General features: G+C 38.7%; 1 non-coding gene across 1 annotated transcript; it reads left to right on the forward strand.

The window, feature by feature from the left end:
* Window positions 1-20,826: 20,826 nt before the first annotated feature.
* LOC129043311 (small nucleolar RNA SNORA32) lies at window positions 20,827-20,948 on the forward strand. Its single transcript, XR_008504403.2, has one exon. It is a non-coding gene; the product is annotated as a small nucleolar RNA SNORA32 (small nucleolar RNA).
* The last annotated feature ends 4,204 nt before the right edge of the window (window positions 20,949-25,152 follow it).

Here is a 25,152-nt window from a genome sequence, read left to right on the forward strand (position 1 = left end):
CTACATTATTTATCTCTCATTACTTAGCAGAAGATTGACAACCAGTTATATTATATGCTCCAGTATCTTATAAGTTTTTTAAAAATTATCTTCCTTTGATTCTACAAGACTTTGTAGCTACTATATTACTTCTCCATCAATCTTTATGACAAAACTTCTTAAAACTATTGTACCAGTTAATCCCACATCCTTATTTTTCAATTATTTTTAAAATCATGTTAATGTAGTTTTCATGACACCACTATTATGAAAGAAAAAAAAACTCTCATAAAGGTCATCAATTATCTCTGTTTCCAAATTGAGTGCATTTTTGGGTCTACATTTTATTCAAATTGCCAATAGTTTTTAACCCAGCTGATGATAGAGACAGGAGACAGCCAAGGGTCCCCAGCGAAACACCACCTTCAAGCCTAAAACAGCCTAAAGGTTGAAAAACCAGACTGCGGGTCCAGATGAAGCCCACCCTTTCCCGACTGATTCTGATAATGCCCACCCACGCACTGGGAGAAGCAGGTGGAGCCACGGGAAGTCCGTGCCTTTCGTAGTGGGGAGGAGCTTGGCCTCTAATTTCTGTGTGGTGGTCTGGTGTCCAGTCTGTGAGGCAGCAGCCTGTTGGTAAGACTCCTCACTTTGCTGAGAGCTGTTTTTCCTTTCTCCTTTTTGCCCAATAAATTCTACTCCTCACCCTTCTATGTGTCCATGAGCCTAATCTTTCCTGGTCCTGTGACAAGAACCCGGTTTTAGCTGAACTGAGGAGAAAGTTCTGCAACACTGACTCCTCCTTTCTTGCCACACCTCTTATTGCTTATGTGACTTCTAGTCCTCCTTCTACCACATGTACCACCCCTCAGCCTTTGCAGTGGACTTCTTTGCTTATGCCAAAATTCCTTGGCGTTCTTCCTTACTTTCACTCTTTCTCTATGTATTCTCATATCTTTGATTCTAGTCTATATTCTGACAATTCTGAAAATGTATATCGCTTCAGCCCAGGCCATTATTATGATCTTCAGACTCAAGTTACCAATTGCCTACTTGGTATGTTCATGCATGTGTCTAAGAGGCTGCTCAAAGCTGACAAGGACAAACAGAACTGCTGATTTCTGTCTCTACCCGAATCTTCTTTTTCCTCCAGCCTTCTGCCTCCAAGTTAATGGCACCACCATCTACCCTGATAGTCAAATCATCCTTGACCTTGATTTCTCTTTTCTCCCACCCACTACACGTTAATAAATCTATTTCATCCTCTTTGTTTTTGCTGTGCAATTCTCATCCAAGTCTCCCTCTCTCTTAACTAAATTGCTACAGCCATCCCTTTTCAGTCTCCGTTCTACATCTTAGCTCCTCCAATCCATTCTCTCTACACAGAATTGAAAGTAATTTTTTATGCGTGAATTAAATCATTTTACAGCCTCCTGTGGCTTCCCATTGCACTACCATGAGCTGCAAGAAGCTGCATGACTTGCCTTTTGTTTTCATTCCATGTCCCCTTTTCCTTTGATCGCTAGCTCCCAGCACAACCACCTTCTATCAGATCCTCAACCACAGAAAGCTCTTTCTGGCCTCAGGACCTTTGCATATGCCTTTTTCTCTACTAGAAATATTCTTCCTATGGCTTCTTAGATGTTTGTATTGAGGCCTGAGGCCTTCTGTAAACCTGATTCATAGATTTCCACCCCTGACATTTATTCTCTAACCCAGCTTATCTTCTATTACTAGTTATATTAATTACTTATGATACATAAGGCTTAAATAGATACATAAATACAGTTACATCTAGAAGTTATCTACATATTGTTTCCTGTTTACTGCTTGTCTCTCTGACTAGAATGTAAGCTCCATGGAGTCACAGAGGTCTTTCTTCTTCACTATAGTACACAAAACTCTGTGCACTGTAACAGACACACATTGGGAGTGAAGAAATGAACACGTGTACTCTATTTCAACAAAAACAAGCACGCAAACATGGACTAAATGTCTATGTCTCCCCTCCCACAGATTCCTGTATGGAAGCCCCAATCATCAATGTGATTATATTTGGAGGTAGGAACTTTCGGAGGTAATTAGGTCATGAAGGGAGAGCTTTCATGATGGGATCAGAGCCCTTATGAAGATACAACAGAGAGACGATCTCTCTCTCCACTGTGTAAGGATACAGACATGATAAAGAAAATGTTGTACATATACACCATGGAATACTATACATCCAGAATCATGTCCTTTGCAGCAACATGGATGGAGCTGAAGGCTATTATCCTAAGCAAAAACTAACACAGGAACAGAAAACCAAATACTCTATGTTCTCACTTATAAATGGGAACTAAAAATTGTGTCCACAAAGAAGGAAACAACAGACATGAGGGCCTACTTGAGAGTGGAGGGTGGGAAGAGGGTGAGCATAGAAAAACTACCTATCAGGTACTATGCTGATTACCTAAGTGATGAAATAATCTGTACTCCCAAACCCCGGAGACATGCAATTTACCTATTTAACAAACCTGCACATGTAAACCTGAATCTAAAATTAAAGTTAGGAAAAAAAAAAAAAAAAAGAGGAACTCATTTACAAACCAGGAAGAGGACCTTTGCCAGAAACCAAAACTGGCGCCTTGATCTTGGACTTCCAAGCCTCCAGAACTGTGGGGAATAAATTTCTGTTGTTTAGGCCACACAGTCTATAACACAGATGTTTCTCAGCTTACAACAGGACAGGTTACATCACAATAAAACCATCATAAGTTGAAAATATCGCAAGTGGAAGTGTATTTAATACACCTAGCCTACCAAACATCATAGCTTAGCCTAGCCTACCTGAAATGTTCTCAGAACATTTACATTAGCCCGCAATTGGGCAAAATCATCTTATGCAAAGCCTATTTTATAATGAAGTGTTGACTATCTCATGTAATTCATTGAATACTGTACTGAAAGTAAGAAACAGAACTCAAAGTACAGTTTCTACTGAATATATATCACCTCGGCACTATTGTTAAGTCAAAAAACCCCAGGTCGGGCCATAGTAAGTCAAGAACCATCTATATTTTGTTACAGCAGCTCAAGCAGACTAAGAAAGCATATCTTAAAATGCTAAATTTGAACGAGACTGTTAGTGACATCTAGCCTAATCCCCTCACTTTACAGATAAATAAGCTGAACTCCAGAGTGATGTTGGTGAACTGAACAAAGTCATGGGTTAAATAGGACTAGAATCCAGTTCTTTCATTTCTAGCCCAGGGCTGTTTGTTCTATGTCACAGGGGGAAAGAACAGAGATAATAAGAGTAATCTTTGTTCTATGCTTTATACCCTTTTTTTAAATTAAGGTTAATGTTTTCAACCTTTAAATAAGTTGCTAGAGGATAGGGACAGTCCTTTTAATTTGCTTAATGCAGCAAAAAGGGAGATAGCTGTATAAATTTTTCCAGACATTTTGTTTATAGCCTTAGAGTCAGTGTCCAATAGAATTTAAATTGAATTTAACCTATTTTTAATATTTCAAACCATAGATGGTTCATGTTTTCCATATAAAATCTGCAGTTCCATCTTAGTATTTTGCATTTCCATCCTCTTTTTCCACCATCAAGTGGTCTGGCTCTCCCAGGAGTGTGGCAGCCAGATGACAAATGCTCTTCCAAATAACCCCCAGGAGTGGTTTCTCCTTCTGCACCAGGGCTAGGCAGCCAGCTCAGAGAGTGGAAAGAGCAGGGGCTAGAAACCAGGCACCCCAGTTTACAATCCTGGCTCCACCACTAATTCCCTGTGTCACTCTGGACAAGCCGCTTAAACACCCTGGCCATGGTCCCCTGGTTTGTAGAATGAACAATTCGGAATAAAATCTTCTCAAAGCTTTCAGACAGCTCTAGCCTTCTATGGTTCTATTTTCTACACATTAAATAAATCTTTGCACCAAAACATTAATTCATCTTATTTCCTTCTCTCCCATTTATATTTTTTTGTATTCCTTCTTCATAAGGTGACCTCCTTAAAGAATCTTCTCCTCTTCTCAAAATCCACATCACTCCTGAGAATGTCAATTTCCTTTCCATGTTTTGCTCTGGCCTTCTCAAGCTGCTGCCTCAGGCAAGGAAAGTCTGGATGTCATGGGGATCAATTACCCAATAGGTAGCCTCAGTATATGCTCCAGGCACCCATAAGGCTAAGATTTCTGGATGTTCCTGAAAAATATTAGAGAAAGCTTTCATGACCTCTGAAATCTATCCTTTCACTGCCAATGGTAGTCACACATATACCCAAATATCCAAGAAGAATGAAAGCCTTTTGTTTAAAAATATTCCACTCTCTGCTTAAATTGGGGGCACTAAAATTACTTAACATCATCCTTATCTATGCCAGGAGCCACTCTAGAGACTGGCTGCCTTAAAATGAAGTATTGCATTCTTTCATTAATTTATGTATTTAATGAATATATTTTCAGTAATTACTACACGCTGAGTATTGTGTTATATCCTGGAGACCCAGAAATAGAGAAAATGCTAATTACTGTCCTCAGAAAACTTGACCCCCCTGCAATGCTGACAAGTAAATATGCAACTACCATTCAAAATGATAATTGTTATAATTTCCTTATATAGGTTTCACAGTTATTTTGAGGGATATATTAAAGGTTAGTGGGTTAATCTAGTCTTGGGCTTCATGTGAAGTATAAGAAGGGTCCAAAGTGGAAAGGTGGGCGGGTGGTCATTTCATCCTCACGGTATGGGGCAGTCTTTGAAAAAGCTAGCCACATTTGGGTGGAATCCAAGACTCCACAGTGTCATTTTGAAGTCTCAGGCTAATGGCACACACTCTACTCAGGCTTGTTAAGAGCCTCTGAGCTTTGCTTAAAAGCTGAAGCTTGCTTTTCACCCCAGCTCTTGATGTTTTGCTATAGGAGATTCATAATTTTCCATAGAGAAATTCCTTAGTCCATCTCCCAATAGGAACAAGAGAGACCTGAAGCCACGTTTTCCCCACCAGCTGACACAATGTCCTGTGGCACCATTGAGAGTGTGTGTAGCATTATTATCTCTCTAGCTGATTTGGAAAAGGTGGGGGTTTTGCCTTGTTATTGTGGGGTTGATATTTCAGTTATAATACATTCTAGTTGCTTCTATTCCTTATAGTACAAAGCCAGAGTGTATGGTAAACCTTAGGATAATAGTAATAACAAATAATTAACAGCTATTGAGCATTGGCTACATGCAAAACATGGATTTTTAGTTCTCTAAGTGCCTCTTCTCCTTTAATCCTCCCAATACTCCTATGAGGTAGGTACTATCATAATCATCCTCACTTTACCAGTGAGGAAACTGAGGCTTAGAGAGACTAAATAATTTGCTCTATGTCACAAAACTAATAAGTGGGAATGCTGAGGTTTTAACTGGAAGTCCAACTGATCATAGCCTGCATGTTTACTCGCTAAGCTATTTGCCTCAAAGCTTTAAAAATATATACTCCTGAGATGTCAGTGATTATGGATGCTAAGAAATTTGAAACATGATGGTAGAATCAAATTGAAATGTTCTTAAAAATGAGCAGGACAAAAACTTCAGACGAGTTGTAATTATGAAATAAGAGAGTTCAAAGATGTGATCCTACTGTGTGCTACTTTGAGATTCTTCTGTCCCACCCAATCCTCTGCAGCCCACTCTTCTGGGTATGAATTGCCCTCACTGGCTATTAGAAAAAAAGGTGTAGGTGCAACAGAGTAAATGGATCACATCAAAGTGATTCATCTAGATATTCCATCACCAACTTCTTTTCTTGCTCCATTCCAATAAGATAGTTGCTCCTTCAGGAAGGTCTACAGAACTCATCCATCTCAGTTCTAGGTATTTGATTTTACCTTTCCAGCTGCCTAGAATGCCCTCCATACAGTGTATGGCTATATGAATTATGACACATAAGATCCATTTCTGTCCACACATCCTCTCTGCACCAACACATGAGCATTGATTAATTTGCATATCAGTAGAATTAGCTGGTCAGATAGGTGGGAAATATCAAAGTCAATAGGTTCACTAATCTTATCTGGATCAACACATGCAGCTAGCTACCTTGCATAGAGCCTCTTCTAGGAAAGGCATGAACAGCAACAACCCTGGGACAACCAATCACAGAAATGGAATTCCCTATGATAAAATATAGAAATCCTAAGCATGCACTCCTACACTCTCTTATCACATGAATGTTTAACCTCTGGCCAGAAGCTCTGGATGTCAAAGTAACTATATCTCTCACATCCTTGGTCATACCCAGAGCGTCAGTCTAGCCAGCCACTAGAGAGAGAATGAGAGCCCTTCCACATCTACAGGATTAGTCATTAACCATCACACTCATCCATCCAGAGCTTTAAGCACTGAGGCCTTTTACTCCTACCCCAAAATAATATATATGTATTCATACGTGTATTAATAGGAAAGTTCGACTTAGATAGGCTGAATTAATTTTATATTGAATATTTTTATTCATTTGAATATAAATATAAATTATTTGAAATGGCTACCTGCACTGGTTTTCCCTTATGGTAGCAAATACAGTGGAAACAATACAAAATGATTCAATGAAGGTCTTAGACTCCCTATAACTTTCCCATCCTCCTGTCTCCTTTCTGCTAATCATTTACACTACTTTTTCCAAATTTGTCTTTTAGCATTTATGCTGACAGTTTGCTCCATGTCCAGTTTTATGCACTTTTCTAAATTTTCTAATTAAGTTGCATATAGATTTCTAGTTTAACCTTTTGGAGCGCCAAGCAGACCATTTTGATGAGTATTTATTGAAGGAATAGATACTTGTCAGATATTCACTGAATGAGAGATTGACCAGATGCTGAGAGTGAAGAGAACACGACCACAAAACTTCAATTTTGTGTGTGCATAAAATTGAACTCCTAACCCTCAGCACATGCAAAAGAAAAACATGAATATTATCTAAATTTATAAAGGCACATTAGCCTACACATTTCAGATTTTTAAATTACATGATAAGATAAGGGTAAATGGGGCTCTCCCCAACTTGCAGGTGGGAACCACAGGCAGAATACAATAGTGATTTGATTGAGCTTTTTCCACCGAATTTCATTGCCTCTTAAAAATGGTCAAAACATCCTCAGAACAACTTTATGCTGATTCACTCAAAAACTTGAAGGCACACTTGTGATTTCTTATTTCTGTTTTGTGATCAAGTATTTTTGTGTCTGCAAGTAAAGTACAAGTGTAAAATCGATTAAGAAGGATGGAGACGACTGCAAGTCTGATTCTGAGAGAATTTTTTTACCGTGACTGCAAGGTAAACCCATTACTTCTTGATGAGGTGTTTTCCCTTGTTTCAACCCTCAAATTTAATACTCACCAAAAAGAAAAAGGAAAATAGTTTTGAGTGTAAAATAATATTCTAAACTATTTAACACACCATAAAGCTGAGGGACGGGAAGGAAGAAGGCAAAGAAATGAATATTTATGGTTACTTAATAGATTTTTTTAAAATTCAGAACCAACGTTTTGAAAGTCTGACTTCTGTTTAAGTTACAGAAAATAAATGGGATATGCTGTGGTGGTGGGGCTACTCAAATCCTAGGCAAACTGCCAGGGCAAGTTGCTGTCTAGTGTGCTTTTCTTCATTGATTGGGTATTAGTGTTATCCACAGCAGAGGAATATGAGAAATCTAAATTTTAGTCAATGATATTTAGCATAGTGTGGTGGGCTGAATAATTTCCCACACACACACCCCCATCTACATCCTAATCCCTGGAACCTGTGAATATGCTACCTTATAGGGTAAAAAGGACTTTGCAGGCATTATTAAGAATCATGAGTTAGCAAGATTATCATGCATTATTCAGATAGGCCCAATATAATCATCATGGTCCTAATGAGAAGGAGGCAGGAGGATAAAGTCAGTAAAAGGTGTTATGATAACAGAAGTGGTGACTGGAATTAAATGCCTATGAGCTGAGGAATGCTGGCAGCCACTGGAAGCTGGAAGAAGCAAGGAATGGATTCTCTATAGCCCCCTTAGGAGCATCCAGCCCAACCAGAACCTTGATATTAGCCTCTTAAGACTCATTTTGGACTTCTGACCTCCAGAAATGTAAGAGATAAAGTTGTATTTTTCAAAGCTCTATGAGCAGCATAGGAAACTAGTATAACAAGGGAAATAACTCTATTCTGAGTGCCAATATACTTACCTTCTATTCCAGCTTTGTCACTAATTTGCTATGTGACTTTAAGTATATCCTCTAACCTCTCTGTATTTGGGTTTTCTAAGAAATATAATAGCTTGGAGCAGAGAAGAGATAAAGCAGAGGTTGAAAACTGGTGGTATAGAATTTGGAATTGGCCTATTAAATATGTTGTAAACACTTTGAAAGGCCAAGGCAGGTGGATCACCTGAGGTCAGGAGTTTGAGACCAGCCTGGCCAACATGTCGAAACCCTGTCTCTACTAAAAATACAAAAATTAGCCAGCTATGGTGGTGCATGCCTCTAGTCCCAGCTACTCGGGAGGCTGAGGCAGGAGAAGCACTGGAACCCAGGAGGTGGAGTTTGCAGCGAGCAGAGATTGGGCCACTGCACTCCAGCCTGAGTGACAGAGCGAGACTCTGTCCCAAAAAAAAATAATAATTAAAAATATATATAGCCGGGCACAGTGGCTCATGCCTGTAATCCCAGCACTTGGGGAGGCCGAGGCAGGCAGATCACCTGAGGTCAGGAGTTCGAGACCAGCCTAGCCAACACGGAGAAAACCGTCTCTACTAAAAATACAAAAAAATAGCTGGGCATGGTGGCACATGCCTGTAATCTCAGCTACTCGGAGGCTGAGGCAGAAGAATCGCTTGAACCCAGGAGACAGAGGTGGTGGTGAGCCAAGATCGCGCCATTGCACTCCAGCATGGGCAGCAAGAGTGAAACTTTGGCTCAAAATATATATATACACACATCTATATATATATATATATAGATGTATAGATACATATGTATGTATATATATGTACATATGTATCTATATATATGTATATACATATGTATATATATGAGCAAGAGTGAAACTCTGGCTCAAAATATATATATATACACACACACACATCTATATATATGTATAGATATATATACATATGTATATACATATGAGTGTGTATACATATGTATATACACACATCTATGTATATATAGCTGAAGCCAGGGAGCTAAGTAGCTGGCTCGGCGGGTCCCACCCCCATGGAGCCCAGCAAACGAAGATCCCCTGGCTTGAAATTCTCACTGCCAGAACAGCAACAGTCTGAGATCCAGTAGAGGGACGCTCGAGCTTGGTGTGGGGAGGGGCATCTGCCATTGCTGAGGCTTGAGTAGGTGATTTTACACTCACAGTGTAAACAAAGCCGCTGGGAAGTTGGAACTGGGCAGAGCCCACTGCAGCTCAGCAAGGCTACTGTGGCCAGACTGCCAGATTTCTCTTCTCTGGGCAGGGTATCTCTGAAAAAAAGGCAGCAGCTCCAGTCAGTGACTTATAGATAAAACCCCTATATCCCTGGGACAGAGCACCTGGGGAAAGGGGCAGCTGTGGGCACAGCTTCAGCAGACTTAAACATCCCTGCCTGACAGCTGTGAAGAGAACAGCAGATCTCCCAGCACAGCCTTCAAGCTCTGCTAAGGGTCAGACTGCCTCCTCAAGTGGGTCCCTAACCCCCGTGTATCCTGACTGGGAAATACCTCCTAGTAGGGGCCAACAGACACCTCATACAGGAGAGCTCTGGCTGGCATCTGGCAGGTGCTCCTCTTGGAAGAAGCTTCCAGAGGAAAGATCAGGCAACAATCTTTGCTGTTCTGAAGCCTCCACTGCTAATACCCAGGCAAAGGGGGTCAGGAGTAGACCTCCAGCAAACTCCAGCAGACTGGCAGCAGAGGGGCCTGACTGTCAGAAGGAAAACTAACAGAACAGAAGGGAATAGCACATCCACTCAAAGACCCCATTCGAAGGTCACCAACATCAAAGACCAAAGGTAGATAAATCCACAAAGAAGGAAAGAAACTAGCTCAAAAAGTCTGAAAATTCCAAAACCAGAATGCCTCTTCTCCTTCAAAGGACCACAGTTCCTCGCCAGCAAGGGAACAAAACTAGACAGAGAATGAGTTTGACAAAGTGACAGAAGTAGGCTTCAAAAGGTGGGTAATAACAAACTCCTCTGAGCTAAAGGAGCATGTTCTAACCCAATGCCAGGAAGCTAAGAACCTTGAAAAATGGTTACAGGAATTGCTAATTAGAATACCATCATTCTCAGCAAACTATCGCAAGGACAAAAAAACCAAACACCGCATGTTCTCACTCATAGGTGGGAATTGAACAATGAGAACACATGGACACAGAAGGGGAACATCACATACCAGGGACTGTTGTGGGGTGGGAGGAGTGGGGAGAGATAGCATTAGGAGATATACCTAATGCTAAATGATGAGTTAATGGGTGCAGCACACCAACATGGCACATGTATACACACGTAACAAACCTGCACGTTGTGCACATGTACCCTAAAAGTATAATAATAATAAAATAAAATAATAAAATAAAAAAGAATAACATGTGTAGAGAAGAACACAAATGATCTGATGGAGCTGAAAAACACAGCACGAGAACTTCATGAAGTAAAAGAAGTTTCAATAGCTGAATCAATCAAGTGGAAGAAAGGATATCAGTGATTGAAGATGAAATTAATGAAATAAAGAAAGAAGACATGATTAGAGAAAAAAGAGTGAAAAACAAACAAAGCCTCCAAGAAATATGGGACTATGTGAAAAGACCAAATCTACATTTGATTGGTGTACCTGAAAGTGACGGGGAGAATGGAACCAAGTTAGAAAACACTCTTCAGGATATTATCCAGGAGAACATCCCCAACCTAGAAAGGCTGGCCAACATTCAAATTCAGAAAATATAGAGAACACCACAAAGATACTCCTCGAGAAGAGCAACCCCAAGACACATAATCGTCAGATTCACCAAGGTTGAAATGATGGAAAAAATGTTAAGCGCAGCCAGAGAGAAAGGTCAGGTTATCCACAAAGGAAGGCCATCAGACTAACAGCAGATCTCTCTGCAGAAACCATACAAGCCAGAAGAGAGTGGGGGCCAATATTCAACACTATTAAAGCAAAGAATTTTCAACCCAGAATTTCATATCCAGCCAAATTAAGCTTCATAAGCGAAGGAGAAATAAAATCCTTTACAGAAAAAGCAAATGCTGAGAGATTTTGTCACCACCAGGCCTGCCTTACAAGAACTCCTGAAGAAAGCACTAAACATGGAAAGGAACAACCAGTACCAGCCACTGAAAATACATACCAAATTGTAAAGAACATTGACACTATGAAGAAACTGCATCAACTAATGGGCAAAATAAACAGCTAGCATCATAATGACAGGATCAACTTCAGACATAACAATTTTAACCTTAAATGTAAACGGGATAAATGCCCCAATTAAAAGACACAGACTGGCTAATTGGATAAAGAGTCAAGACCCATCAATGTGCTGTATTCAGGAGACCCATCTCACGTGCAGAGACACACATAGGCTCAAAATAAAGAGATAGAGGAAAATCTACCAAGCAAATGGAAAGCAAAAAAAGCAGGGGTTGCAATTCTAGTCTCTGATAAAACAGACTTTAAACCAAAAAAGATCAGAAGAGACAAAGAAGGGCATTACATAATGGTAAAGGGATCAATGCAGCAAGAAGAGTTAACTACCCTAATTACATATGCACCCAATACAGGAGCACCCCGATTCATAAGCAAGTTCTTAGAGACCTACAAAGGGACTTAGACTCCCACTCAATAATAGTGGGAGACTGTAACACTGTCAGTATTAGACAGATCAATGAGACAGGTTAACAAGGATATTCAGGACTTGAGCTAAACTCTGGACCAAGCAGACCTAATAGACATCTGCAGAACTCTCCACACCAAATCAACAGACTATACATTCCTCTCAGCACCACATCACACTTATTCCAAAATTGACCACATAATTGGAAGTAAAACATTCCTCAGCAAATGCAGAAGAATGGAAATCATAACTAACAGTCTCTGAGACCACAGTGCAATCAAATTAGAGCTCAGGATTAAGAAATTCACTCAAAACCGCACAACTAAATGGAAACTGAACAACCTGCTCCTGAATGACTACTGGATACATGACAAAATGAAGGCAGAAATAAAGATGTTCTTTGAAACCAATGAGAACAAAGACACAACATACCAGAATCTCTGGAACACATTTAAAGCAGTGTGTAGAGGGAAATTTATAGTACTGAATGCCCACAAGAGAAAGCAGGAAAGATCTAAAATTGACACCCTAACAACAAAATTAAAAGAACTAGAGAAGCAACAGTAAACAAATTCAAAATCTAGCAGAAGACAAGAAATAACTAAGATCAGAGCAGAACTGAAGGAGATAGAGACATGAAAAACCGTTCAAAAAAATCAATGAATCCAAGAGCTGGTTTTTTGAAAAGATCAACAAAATAGACCACTAGCCAGACTAATAAGGAAGAAAAGAGAGAAGAATCAAATAGATGCAATAAAAAATGATATAAGGAATATCACCACTGATTCCACAGAAATACAAACTACCATCAGAGAATACTACAAACACCTCTACACAAATAAACTAGAAAATCTAGAAGAAATGGATAAATTCCTGGATACATACACCACCACCAAGTCTAAACCAGAAAGAAGTCAAATCCCTGAATAAACTAATAACAAGTTCTGAAATGAGGCAGTAATTCATAGCCTACCAACCAAAAAAAGTCCAGGACCAGATGGATTCACAGCTGAATTCTACCAGAGGTACAAAAAGGAGTTGGTACCATTCCTTCTGAAACTATTCCAAACACTAGAAAAAGAGGGAATCCTCCCTACCTCATTTTATGAGGCCAGCATCATCTTGATACCAAAACCTGGCAGAGACACAACAAAAAAAGAAAATTTCAGCCCAATATCCCTGATGAACATCAATGCGAAAATCCTCGATAAAATACTTGCAAACCAAATCCAGCAGCACATCAAAAAGTTTATCCACCACGATCAAGTCGGCTTCTTCCCTGGGATGCAAGGCTGGTTCCACATACGCAAATCAATAAATGTAATCCATCACATGAACAGAACCACATGACAAAAACCACATGATTATCTCAATAGATGCAGAAAAGGCCTTTGATAAAATTCAACACCCCTTCACGCCAAAAACTCTCAATAAACTAGATATTGATGGAACAGATCTCAAAACAGTAAGAGCTATTTATGACAAACCCACAGCCAATATTATACTGAATGGGCAAAAACTGGAACCATTCCCTTTGAAAACCGGCACAAGACAAGGATACCCTCTCTCACCGCTCTGATTCAACATAGTATTGGAATTTCCAGCCAGGGCAATTAGGCAAGAGAAAGAAATAAAAGGTATTCAGATAGGAAGAGAGGAAGTCAAGTTGTCTCTGTTTGCAGATCACATGATTGTATATTTAGAAAACCCCATCATCTCAGCCCAAAATCTCCTTAAGCTGATAAGCAACTTCAGCAAAGTCTCAGGATACAAAATCAATATGAAAAAAATCAGAAGCATTCCTATACACCAATAACAGACAAACAGAGAGCCAAGTCATGAGTGAACTCCCATTCACAATTGCTACAAAGAGAATAAAATACCTAGGAATATAACTTACAAGGGATATGAAGAATGTCTTTAAGAAGAACTACAAACCATTGCTCAAGAAAATAAGAGAGGACACAAACAAATGAAAAAACATTCCATGCTCATGGAAAGGAAGAATCAATATCATGAAAATGGCCATACTGCCCAAAGTAATTTATAGATTCAATGCTATCCCCATCAAGGTACCACTGACTTTCCTCTCAGAAATGGAAAAAAACTACTTTAAACTTCATATGCAACCACAAAAGAGCCTGCATAGCCTAAGACAACCCTGGGCAAGAAGAACAAAGCTGGAGGCATCACGCTGACTTCAAACTATACTACAAGGCTACAGTAACCAAAACAGCATGGTACTGGTACCAAAACGGAGATATAGACCAATGAAACAGAACAAAGGCCTCAGAAATAACACCACACATCTACAACTATCTGATCTTTGACAAACTGGACACAAACAAGCAATGGGGAAAAGATTACCTATTTAATAAATGGTGTTGGGAAAACTGGCTAGCTATACGCAGAAAACTGAAACTGGACCCCTTTCTTATACCTTATACAAAAATCAACTCAAGATGGATCAAAGACTTAATCATAAGACCTAGGACCAAAAAAATCCTAGAAGAAAACCTGGGCAATACCATTCAGGACATAGGCATGGGCAAAGACTTCATGTCTGAAACACCAAAAGCAATGGCAACAAAAGCCAAAATTGACAAATAGGATCTAATTAAACTAAAAAGCTTCTGCACAGCAAAAGAAACTATCATCAGAGTTAACAGGCAACCTACAGAATGGGAGAAAATTTTTGCAATCTAGCCACCTGACAGAGGGCTAATATCCAGAACCTACTAAGAACTTAAACAAATTTACAAGAAAAAAACAAACAATCAGCCGGGTGTGGTGGCTCACGCCTGTAATCCCAGCACTTTGGGAGGCCAAGGCGGGTGGATCGCGAGGTCAGGCGATCGAGACCATCCTGGCTAATGTGGTGAAATCCCATCTCTACTAAAAATAAAAATAAAAATCCGTTAAAAAGTGGGCAAAGGATACGAACAGACACTTCTCAAAAGAAGACATTTATGCAGCCAACGGACATATGAAAAAATGCTCATCATCACTGTTCATTAGAGAAATGCAAATCAAAACCACAATGAGATACCATCTCATGCCAGTCAGACTGGCAATCATTAAAAAGTCAGGAAACAACAGATGCTGGAGAGGATGTGGAGAAATAAGAACGCTTTTACACTGTTGGTGGGAGTTTAAATTAGTTCAACCATTGTGGAAGACAGTGTGGTGATTTCTCAAGGATCTAGAACTGGAAATACCATTTGACCCAGCAATCTCATTACTGGGCATATACCCAAAGGATTATAAATCATTCTACTATAAAGACACATGCACACATATGTTTATTGCAGCACTATTCACACTAGCAAAGACTTGGAACCAACCCAAATGTCCATCAATAATAGACTGGATAAATAAACTGTGGCTCATATACACCATGGAATACTATGCAGCCATGAAAAAGGATGAGTCCATGTCCTTTGCAGGGACATGGATGAAGCTGGAAACCATCATTCTCAGTCAACTATCACAAGAACAGAAAACCAAACACTGCATATTCTCATTCATAAGTGGGAGTTGAGCAATGAGAACGCATGGACACAGGGAAGGGAACATCACACACTGATGCCTGTCAGGGGGTGGGGGACTAGGGGAGGCATAACATTAGGAGAAATACCTAACATAGATGATGGGTTGATGGGTGCAGCAAACCACCACGGCACATGTATACCTATGTGACAAAATTGCACATTCTGCACGTGTACCCCAGAACTTAAAGTATAATTAAATATACATATGTTGTAAATTTTTTTGCAACGTGTTTAAAAGTATAGACTAGTTACAAACTCTTACAACTGAAGATTTTATATATATCTTATATATACATAAAAGATATATGTGTATGTGTATATATATATCTTATATATACATAAAAGATATATATGTGTGTGCATATATATATATAATGTCTTGGAAACACGAAAGATTTGGCAAAACTGAACCATTTTCCTCCATGGCAATAATCTTCCAGTGTTAACTCTGCCCAGTTCCTACCTAGCCAGCCTCACACTTTTGATACCTGTCTACCCCCATGATTCCAAATTGTAGCAATGAGTACTCATAACCTCTGCACAGCATGATTAATTTCTACATTCTATAATTTTATCATTATTTTGTATCAACAATCAGAGTCAAGAGTAATGCAACTTATGTTGCTGTAAGTAGAATTCCAAAATGCAACCTGCTGCCCAAGATTTTCTACCCTAATTCCCAGGACTGTGAAAATGATTATGTAAAGAGATTTTGCAAATGTAGTTAGAGGTTACCAATCAGTTGACTCTGAGTCAGTTGAAGGAGAAATTATTCTAGCAGGCCCAATCTAATCACACAAGTCTTTTTAAATTGGAGTATTTATCTGACTGGTAGTAGAAAGTAAAAAGATTCCACATAGGGAAAGGATTTGTTGTGCTGTTGCTGGCTTTGAAGATGAATGGGGGCACTGCAAGGACCAGCCTTGAGGAGCTGAGAGTGACCTTGGCTGAGAGTCAAAAAAGAAAGGGACCTCAATCACGCAGCTGTAAGGAACTGCATTCTGCCAACAGCCTGAATGCCTTTGGAAATGGATTCTTCCTCACAGCCTCCATATAAGAGCCCAGCATTGATGATACTTTGATTTCTGCCTTTTGGGACATTAAGGAGGAAGCCCAGCTGAGCTCCCCTAGACTCTTGACCTGCAGAGATGAGCTAATACGTGGGTGTTGGTCTAAGCTGCTAAGTTTATGGTGACATGTTCTAATAGCAATAGAAAATTGATATATACTGTAGAAGATACAATTGAGAAAAATTTTATCCTTGCTGCCAAGATGGAGAAGCAGAGGAATCTGTCATCTGGGGGAATCTGGCTGTCTCCTAAGAGGTCTCTCTAAGTGGAATCTATTACATGAGAAAATTTGCCATAATTCAGCATCTGCAGTCTGAGACTTGTAGGCTCAGAAACATGTTTACTTTCAATAAACTTAGATATATCTCAGGGGAAGACTCAAATTAACCAAGCTCTTGGTGCTGAGGTATAAAACCAAAATATCTTGTAATGATTCACAGTGACCTTAGTAAGACCCAAGATAACTAAAATACTAATGGCATCATGACCACCACAGTCGTTTGGGAAATAGAATTGTAATTCCACTTACAAACCACACTTTGATTAAGGTTCTTACAGTTAAAACTTTGGGTACAAATTATAAATTCCTTGAATAGAAATTCCTGGGACAAAGCATCAGTACACATTTTTGGTTTTTGATGAATATTGTCAAACTGCTTTCCAGAAAGTGGTACCCATGTATAACCTGTGGTACATAGAGGTGTTGCTTCCAAAATTTTATCAACACTGGTGATCTTTTCCCCAGATTTATGGAAATATAATTAACAAATAAAAGTTGTATATATTTAAGTGTACAGCATGATGGTTTGATATATGTATACATTGTGAAATTATTACCACAATCAAGCTAATTAACATATCTATCACCTCATATAGTTACATTCTTTTTATTGTGGTAAGAATACGTAAGATATACTCTTAGCAAATTTCAAGCATACAATACATTACTATTAACTATAGCCACCATGCTGTACATGAGGTTTCCAGAGCCTACTCACCTTATAACAAAGTGTGCACCCTGGAAATGGAAAATTGCTGGTGTTTTTTTAATGTTTGTCAACTTAAAAAGCAAAAATTATATTTTAATCGACAATTTTTTAAATTATTGATTGTAATTTTTTTCATATTTGTATTGGTGATTTGTCCTTTTTTGAAATGGATATTTATGCCCTTGATCCATTTTTTTATTGGTTTCTCTATATTTTTCATCCTAACTTACCGGAGTATCTCACATGTTAAGAATATTAACACCTAGTAAAGAGAAAAGAAAAAAAAGAATATGAACACCTAGTCATATATTATGCAAGTAGCATTACAAGTTGTTTTTCTCTTTCGTTCATTAATATATTTAAATAGGGCAGGTTTTTTCTTATTTTTATAAGAGTAAGTCTTCTATCAATTCCCTTTTTTGGGTGGCGTGCTTAGAAAATGTTGCTCCTGGCCAGGCGCGGTGGCTCACGCCTGTAATCCCAGCACTTTGGGAGGCCGAGCCAGGCGGATCATGAGGTCAGGAGATGGAGACCATTCTGGCTAACACGGTGAAACCCCGTCTTTACTAAAAATACAAAAAATTAGCCGGGTGTGGTGGTGGGCGCCTGGAGACCCAGCTACTCAGGAGGCTGAGGCAGGAGAATGGCGTGAACCCGGGAGGCAGAGCTTGCAGTGAGCCGAGATCGCGCCGCTGCACTCCAGCCTGGGCAACAGAGCAAGACTCTGTCTCAAAAAAAAAAAGAAAGAAAGAAAGAAAGAAAAAGAAAATGTTGCTCCAAGGTCACACATTCATCTCTCCCTATTTTCCTTTAAAATTTGATGGTTGTATTTTTTCCGTTTACACATTTAATCTACCTGGAATTCATTTTACTATATGATGTTTAACAGGGATATACTCTATGTTTCCAAGTTGTTGGCAAGCTGTACCAATACTGTGTACAGAATAAATCAAAATCATCTTAAGATCTAATATCTGAGTTCATGCACACAATATAGTAGATATTTGGCTATTTTTCTCCCAATGGTGGTGCCCCCTTCATTCTCATGTACCCAGTCTCCTCATCCATTCCCTCTCCTTCTACTAAAAACTGCTCCCAGGAAAGTGTCTTATAAACTCATTTTCAATAAGGCACTGACACTTATAATTCATTTTAATCCCCAACTATTGAATACCTTCCATCGGTCAGGCTCTAAGCTAGGCTTTCGGGGATACAGGACTGAATCAGTTTATCTGAGAAAGGCGTATTAGTTTAGTGGTGAGATATACAATCAAAAGCAGTAGGAGTTTGTAGGAGCAATAATAATAATATTTGCAACAATTCATTAAGTACTTAACCATGTGCCTCTCAGTGAACAAAGTGCTTCATAATCATCTCGTTTCACCTTCAGGACAATGTAAGCACTACATTCTCATTATTCACCACTCATGCTCCATTTACGAGTGGTTAAAGGAGCAAATGTTTCAAATGTTGAAACTAGCATGGTGCCATTTTTAGTCTAAGCCACAGTCCAATATAGTATATAAAATTGAGCCACACAAAGAAATTGCCTGGAGTCAATAGGGTGAGGGAAGAGATCTGTAGGTCATCTCTGCTAGTGAGCCCCAACCTTGGATGACCGGCAGATGTTAAATGCTGCATGCAAAACAACTACACAGAATTCAGAGAATAGGCAGTGCTGGATGGGGCCCTGACTGTGATGTACTGGAACCTTTTCTTCAGCTGATTCATATGGTACCATTTAGAAATAAATCCTTTTGTTTGTGGTAAAAAGAATCTCTTGCTTAAGTGGCAAATGATCGGAGCTGTTCATTTTGGGGCTTTTGACCAAAACGCAAAAGACAACGATCAACCTAAATAATCTAGGAAGAAGCGAATGCACAATTCTAAGACTGGGATCTAACTCCTTGATAGCCAGTCAATGATATGATAGGATAAACATTCTATGAGTTTGGATTGAGTCTATGGTTCCAGTATGAACCCAGTGTTGGATGACTGGATGATCAATGGAACAGCCATAAAAATGGGAAAATAGAAAAAGGAGCAGAGGAAAAATAATGAATGTAGTTTTGTAAATGCTGTTTGTAGGGCATCTGTGGTCACTGAGGTAGAAATATCTAGTGGACACAAAGAGGAATGGCTTTCAAAAGACAGAGCTGGACTAGAGATGTAAATCATAGTAGTAATATTTATCCAGAATGAGCATATAAGGAGAGAAAGAAGGAGTAAGAGTAAACCACAGAAATTGCAAAAATTTAAAGGAAGAGGAAAGGAAAGACTCTTTCAAACAGATGGAAACAGACACAACAGAGAAATATTTTTAAAATAATAATGAGAAAAAGGGCTGTCAAGGAAATAAATGGAAATGAAAATTTCAAAAAGGATGAAAATAACCAAAAATTTGTTCTCAAGATATTTTATTATTCATATCTTAAAAATCTGATTTCTACTTTATTACATACAAAAAAATAAATTTCAGGTTGATGAAAAACTAAAATATGAAAGGCACTGATATGGTTTGGCTCTGTGTCTCCACTCAAACCTAATCTCAAATTGTAATCCCACATGTTGGAGGAAGGTCCTGGTGGGAGATGATTGGATCATGGGGGTGGATTTCTTCCTCGCTGTTCTTGTGATAGTGAGTGAGTTCTCACAAGAGCTGATGGTTTTAATGTGTGCCACTACCCGACCCCCTCCTGCCACCATGTAAGATGTACTTTGCTTCCCTTTCACCTTCCGCCATAAGTTTTCTGAGGCCCCCCAAGCCATGCAGAACTGTGATTCAATTAAATCTCTTTTCTTTATAAATGACCAAATCTCAGGTAGTTTTTCATAGCAGTGTGAAAATGAAGTAATAACAGGCACTACTTAAGAAACTTTAGAAAGAAAACGGCTTTATAATTGTAGATACGAGATACAAGAAATCACAAGCTACATTGATTAGTTGATTTGTCACAATAAAGTTTAAAATACATTTTCAAAAAAATAGAAAACAAAAGCATAAATAAAAAGACAAGCCCAAGACTTGGAAAAGATATATTTAATGCATGTATCCAAAAAATTGAGTATTTAAAATATATAAAGAACTCACACACAAACACGCACACACACAAACACAATGAAAAACAAAATAATCAATAGAAAAGTAGTCAAAAGATATGAGCAGAAAATCTGAATCGCTAATATAAACATTTGAAAAACATTTTAAACTTCAATGAAATGAACAATTTAAGCAATTAGATATTATTTCACACTCATCAGATTGGCCAAACTATAAAACAATGACAGTGCCCACTGCAAGGAGGTAAAGCAGTGTTTCCCAAGCTGGACACTTGTCACTGGGGGCCAGATAATTCTGTAGTGTGGTGGATGTCCTGCACATTGTAGGATGTTTAGCAAATGGTAATTACCAAGACTTTTAGAATGCAGTTTCTTATTTGCCGTGGACATGACCATAAGATAATTTCCCACTAGATTTTTTTATCTGTTACGTTGCTAGCAAGCAGTCTATTGGGAACATTTTATTAACCCTTTATTCAACTGCTACTTGTTTTGCTTCCATTACCTAGATGAGCACTATCCAATAGAAATACAATGCAAGCCACAGGTGATTTTCTAATAACTATTTCATCAATAATCAATGAGATTTTACAACAGCTACATTTCAAATTCTCCCTGACAAGAGTACATGCATAGATCTCTTGAGCCTTGCAAATGTGCTTTGCCTGGTGAATACACATTGTAATCCATCTGGGTTGCTAATAACCAAGTGATTTGTATATAGTGGAGCTAACTTAGGGAGGCTGGTTCCAAGACTCATTCGTATTCATTATATGAACATCTTTGGAAACGTAAACTTATGTTTATATGATTGTTATCTAGAAATTTAAAAACAAAGAAAAGGATGTTTAGCAGTATATTCCTTGCCTTTTCCCACTAGATGCCAATAGAATGACCCCACCCCCACTGGTTGTGACAACTAAAAATATCTCTACACATTACCAAATGTCACCTAGAGGGCAAAATCACCCCCTACCTCCATTGAGAAGCACCAGTGTCAAACACTGCTGGTGAAAGTGTAAATTGTTACAGTTTTCAGAAGTAAACTGGCAATAACTAGTAAAACTGAAGAGGTGCAGAATCTATGATCAAATAAGGTATTTTTAATTCTACAGCTTGGAGAAATCTCACCTAAGTGCTCCAAAAGACATGTCCAAAACTATTGCAGCATTGATTATTGAAAATTTGAGAGCAATCTAAATATTGATCAAGGAGAGTAGAGAAACTGTGCCAAATTCTTCAATACAATACTATGCAAAATAAAACAAAGCACAAATAACAACAATAATTATCAACATAGTTAAACTTCACAAACATAATGTGAAAGGAGAAAACGTTACAGTAGAACAGATAGATGATGCCATTAATGGAAAGCTTGAAAACATGAAATATAACTTCACATATTGTTTATGGATGCATATACATGTAGTAAGTCACAGTTGATGGCAGGTGATATTCCAAATGCTTTGAAAGGCAAAAGAGAAGAAACAGACATTTTGCTCCAAGGGTCAGTGTAAAAGTCAGAAGCCACTACATCCCATTCACGTTGCTGTGACTGTTGCTGGCCTTGTTGGCATAGAGCAGCAGCCTGGCCCGCAGCTTCTCCAGGCCTGCATCTTCTCTAGGTGCACAGCTTTTCCAGGTCCACAGCTCCTCCTTCAGCTTCTCTGAGTCCAATGCCAAGTGTGTGTGCTGTTCCATGGCAAAGGGTACCCAGCTTCTTTTACCTTGCCTTCATCATCGAGATCAGAGGCAGTGAAATACTGACGTATGTTCCATTTTATTCTCACTCTGCCCCACTCCATGTCTATCTTGTCTTCTCCACTGCTGACCTTACTAAACTGTAGTAATTTCAGGCCCAGGACCAGAGGCAGAGGCAATAGTCTTCCACTTCTTCGACAGCTTCTACAATCATATAAAACCTAATCTCCATCACATATCCCTTATTCCATGTCACTCAGAGTGGTTCTGCTTTCCTGCTGGAACACTAACTGATACAATATGTTTGAATGTTAAATAACATACATAGATTAGCAGTAGCTTCTGCGGATGGAGGGAGGAGAATGGATTAGCTGTGGCTCACCAAGATCTTCAACATTACTTACATACTAAATTATAAATGTGTCCATAGTTTATTCTTTATAATAAATTATAAAATTGTATATGTTATAATGAACTTTCATGTGTGAATTTCTTAAGCCAGTTGCTGAGTACCCAATAATAACTGAATGAACAAATGGGTGACATTGGGCAATTTACTGAACCTCTCATTTTTTATTTCCTTATCTGCAAAATAATAGGATTAAATTAAGTTTATGTGCCATCCAGGTCTAAAAGTTCTTGAGCTCCATTAGTACAATCTATTGATACATAACATGTCAAGAAATAAAATACCTGTTTTCAAATATTTGAAGGCCATCATAGAAGATGGTGACTTTTTTCTACCTTATATTGTTTTTGAGAGTACTATAAGAAACAATTGCCTACCAATTAAAATTGCCCACCAAAGGTAGAAGAGAACTTTAAATGTAATGTGTTCACTCTTCCTGAGACAATCCAGGCAGAAGACAGATGAGGACTTATCATGGGGATACAGGAGAACTTACCATCTTGGGAAAGTGATAAAGCTGGATGGTCTCTAACATTTCCCTAAACTTGAATTGGCTATTTTTTGTACATATATTTTCCATTTCAACTATTAGGTTACAAGGCTACAAAAGAACAGTCCAGGTCCAGTTTTGTTTCTATTATAACAGATACAGCATTACCATTTGTAATCGTTGATCAAGGCATAAGCAATTTCTTGCTTGTCAATTTGAACATCTAGCCAGGAATAAATAGCACACAATATGTGTAATGCAATCTTCAAAGCGTTTTATTGGAACAGTTCTTAGACCTCATACAAGGAAATAAAAAAATAAGAAATGTAAACGAATGTGATGTCAGACTGAGGAAGCAAGTCTCTAGAGATCCTTGGAAGTTAGAATGGATTTTAAAATTCATTATGATTGAATTATAAAATAAATGAAAACCAGCAGGGTTAAATATGAGGTTGATGGGAGCAAGAAAAGAGAGTTATTTGGATACCCATGGCAGGGAGTATGCAAGTTCAGGTTCACTTCTAGGGCAAGGAAGAATTTTCTTCAAGGTTCTTCTCTCTCAGTGTTTACTCTGTACCAGGCACTGTGACTGTGCGAGTCACTTGAAATACAAAGTCTGAGAAAATAGGGTATTGACTGTTCAGAAGCTCACGCTTTTGGAGTGGGGGTTGGGGGGAGCAGACATATGCAACTGACAGCAAATAATAATAGTAAAGTAATAGCTAAAATCTACTAGACATTAACCATGTGCCATATACTGTCCTATGTATTTTACATACATTAATGCATTTCATTATCACATCAACCCTATAAGATAGGTACTGTTATTATTCCTGTTTTATAGTTACTAAACATGAGGAACAGATGAGTTAAGGATCTTACTTAGGTCACACAGCTTGTAAGTGGCAGAGCCAGGATTCAGACCGAAGTAGATCTAGATCCAGAGTCTGTGCTCCTGACAAGATAACGTGTTGCCTCTTTCAATATTATAATGTTTGAGGGCTAAGAAGTCTGAAGATTGGTACTTCAAAAATCTTTACAAGTATTCTTATTGTTTTAATAATATATTCTTTAATAGCCCTGAAATACAGATTTTTAGTCCTAAGTGGAAATAAGACAGAGACATTGCACAAAATTTAGCACAGATTAAGGCAGAGACATAGATTTATCTGATAGTTCAGGCCCCAAGATGCTTATTAATGCCAAACAGGGCCTGTATTAGGCCATTCTTGCATTGCTATAAAGAAATACCTGAGACTGAGTAATTTGTAAAGAAAAGGGGTTTAATTGTCTCACAGTTCTGTGAGCTGTACAAGCACGTCATGGACATTGCTCAACTTCTGAGGAGTAATGCAGACAGAAAGCCAGCACATCACATGTGCAGAATCAGGAGCGAGAGAGAGAGAGACAGTGGGGAGTGATATGTCAAACGCTTTTAAACCACCAAATCGCTCAAGAATTCAATCACTATCACAAGAACAGCACCAAAGGGATGGTGCTAAACCATTTATGAGAAATCCAGCCCCATGATTCAATTACCTCCCACCAGGCCCCACTTCCAACATTGGGGATTACAATTCAACATATTTGGGTAGTGAAAATATCCAAACTATATCAAGGCCCATGACCCGTTTCCATTTTATGTTGAAAATATTTATTGAATGTCAAAACTATAGCATGCACTGCTATAAAAGAGGGGAGGAGAGACATGAGAGACTTTTCCTGAACTTAAGAAGCTTAAACCCTATATGAACAGACACTTCTCCAAAGAAGACATTTATGCAGCCAAAAGGCACATGAAAAAATGCTCATCATCACTGGCCATCAGAGAAATGCAAATCAAAACCACAATGAGATACCATCTCACACCAGTCAGAATGGCGATCATTAAAAAGTCAGGAAACAACAGGTGCTGGAGAGGATGTGGAGAAATAGGAACACTTTTACACTGTTGGTGGGACTGTAAACTAGTTCAACCCTTGTGGAAGTCAGTGTGGCGATTCCTCAGGGATCTAGAACTAGAAATTCCATTTGACCCAGCCATCCCATTACTGGGTATATACCCA

Source organism: Pongo pygmaeus, chromosome 7, assembly GCF_028885625.2.
Source record: "Pongo pygmaeus isolate AG05252 chromosome 7, NHGRI_mPonPyg2-v2.0_pri, whole genome shotgun sequence".
In the NCBI taxonomy this organism is placed as follows: Eukaryota; Metazoa; Chordata; class Mammalia; order Primates; family Hominidae; genus Pongo; species Pongo pygmaeus.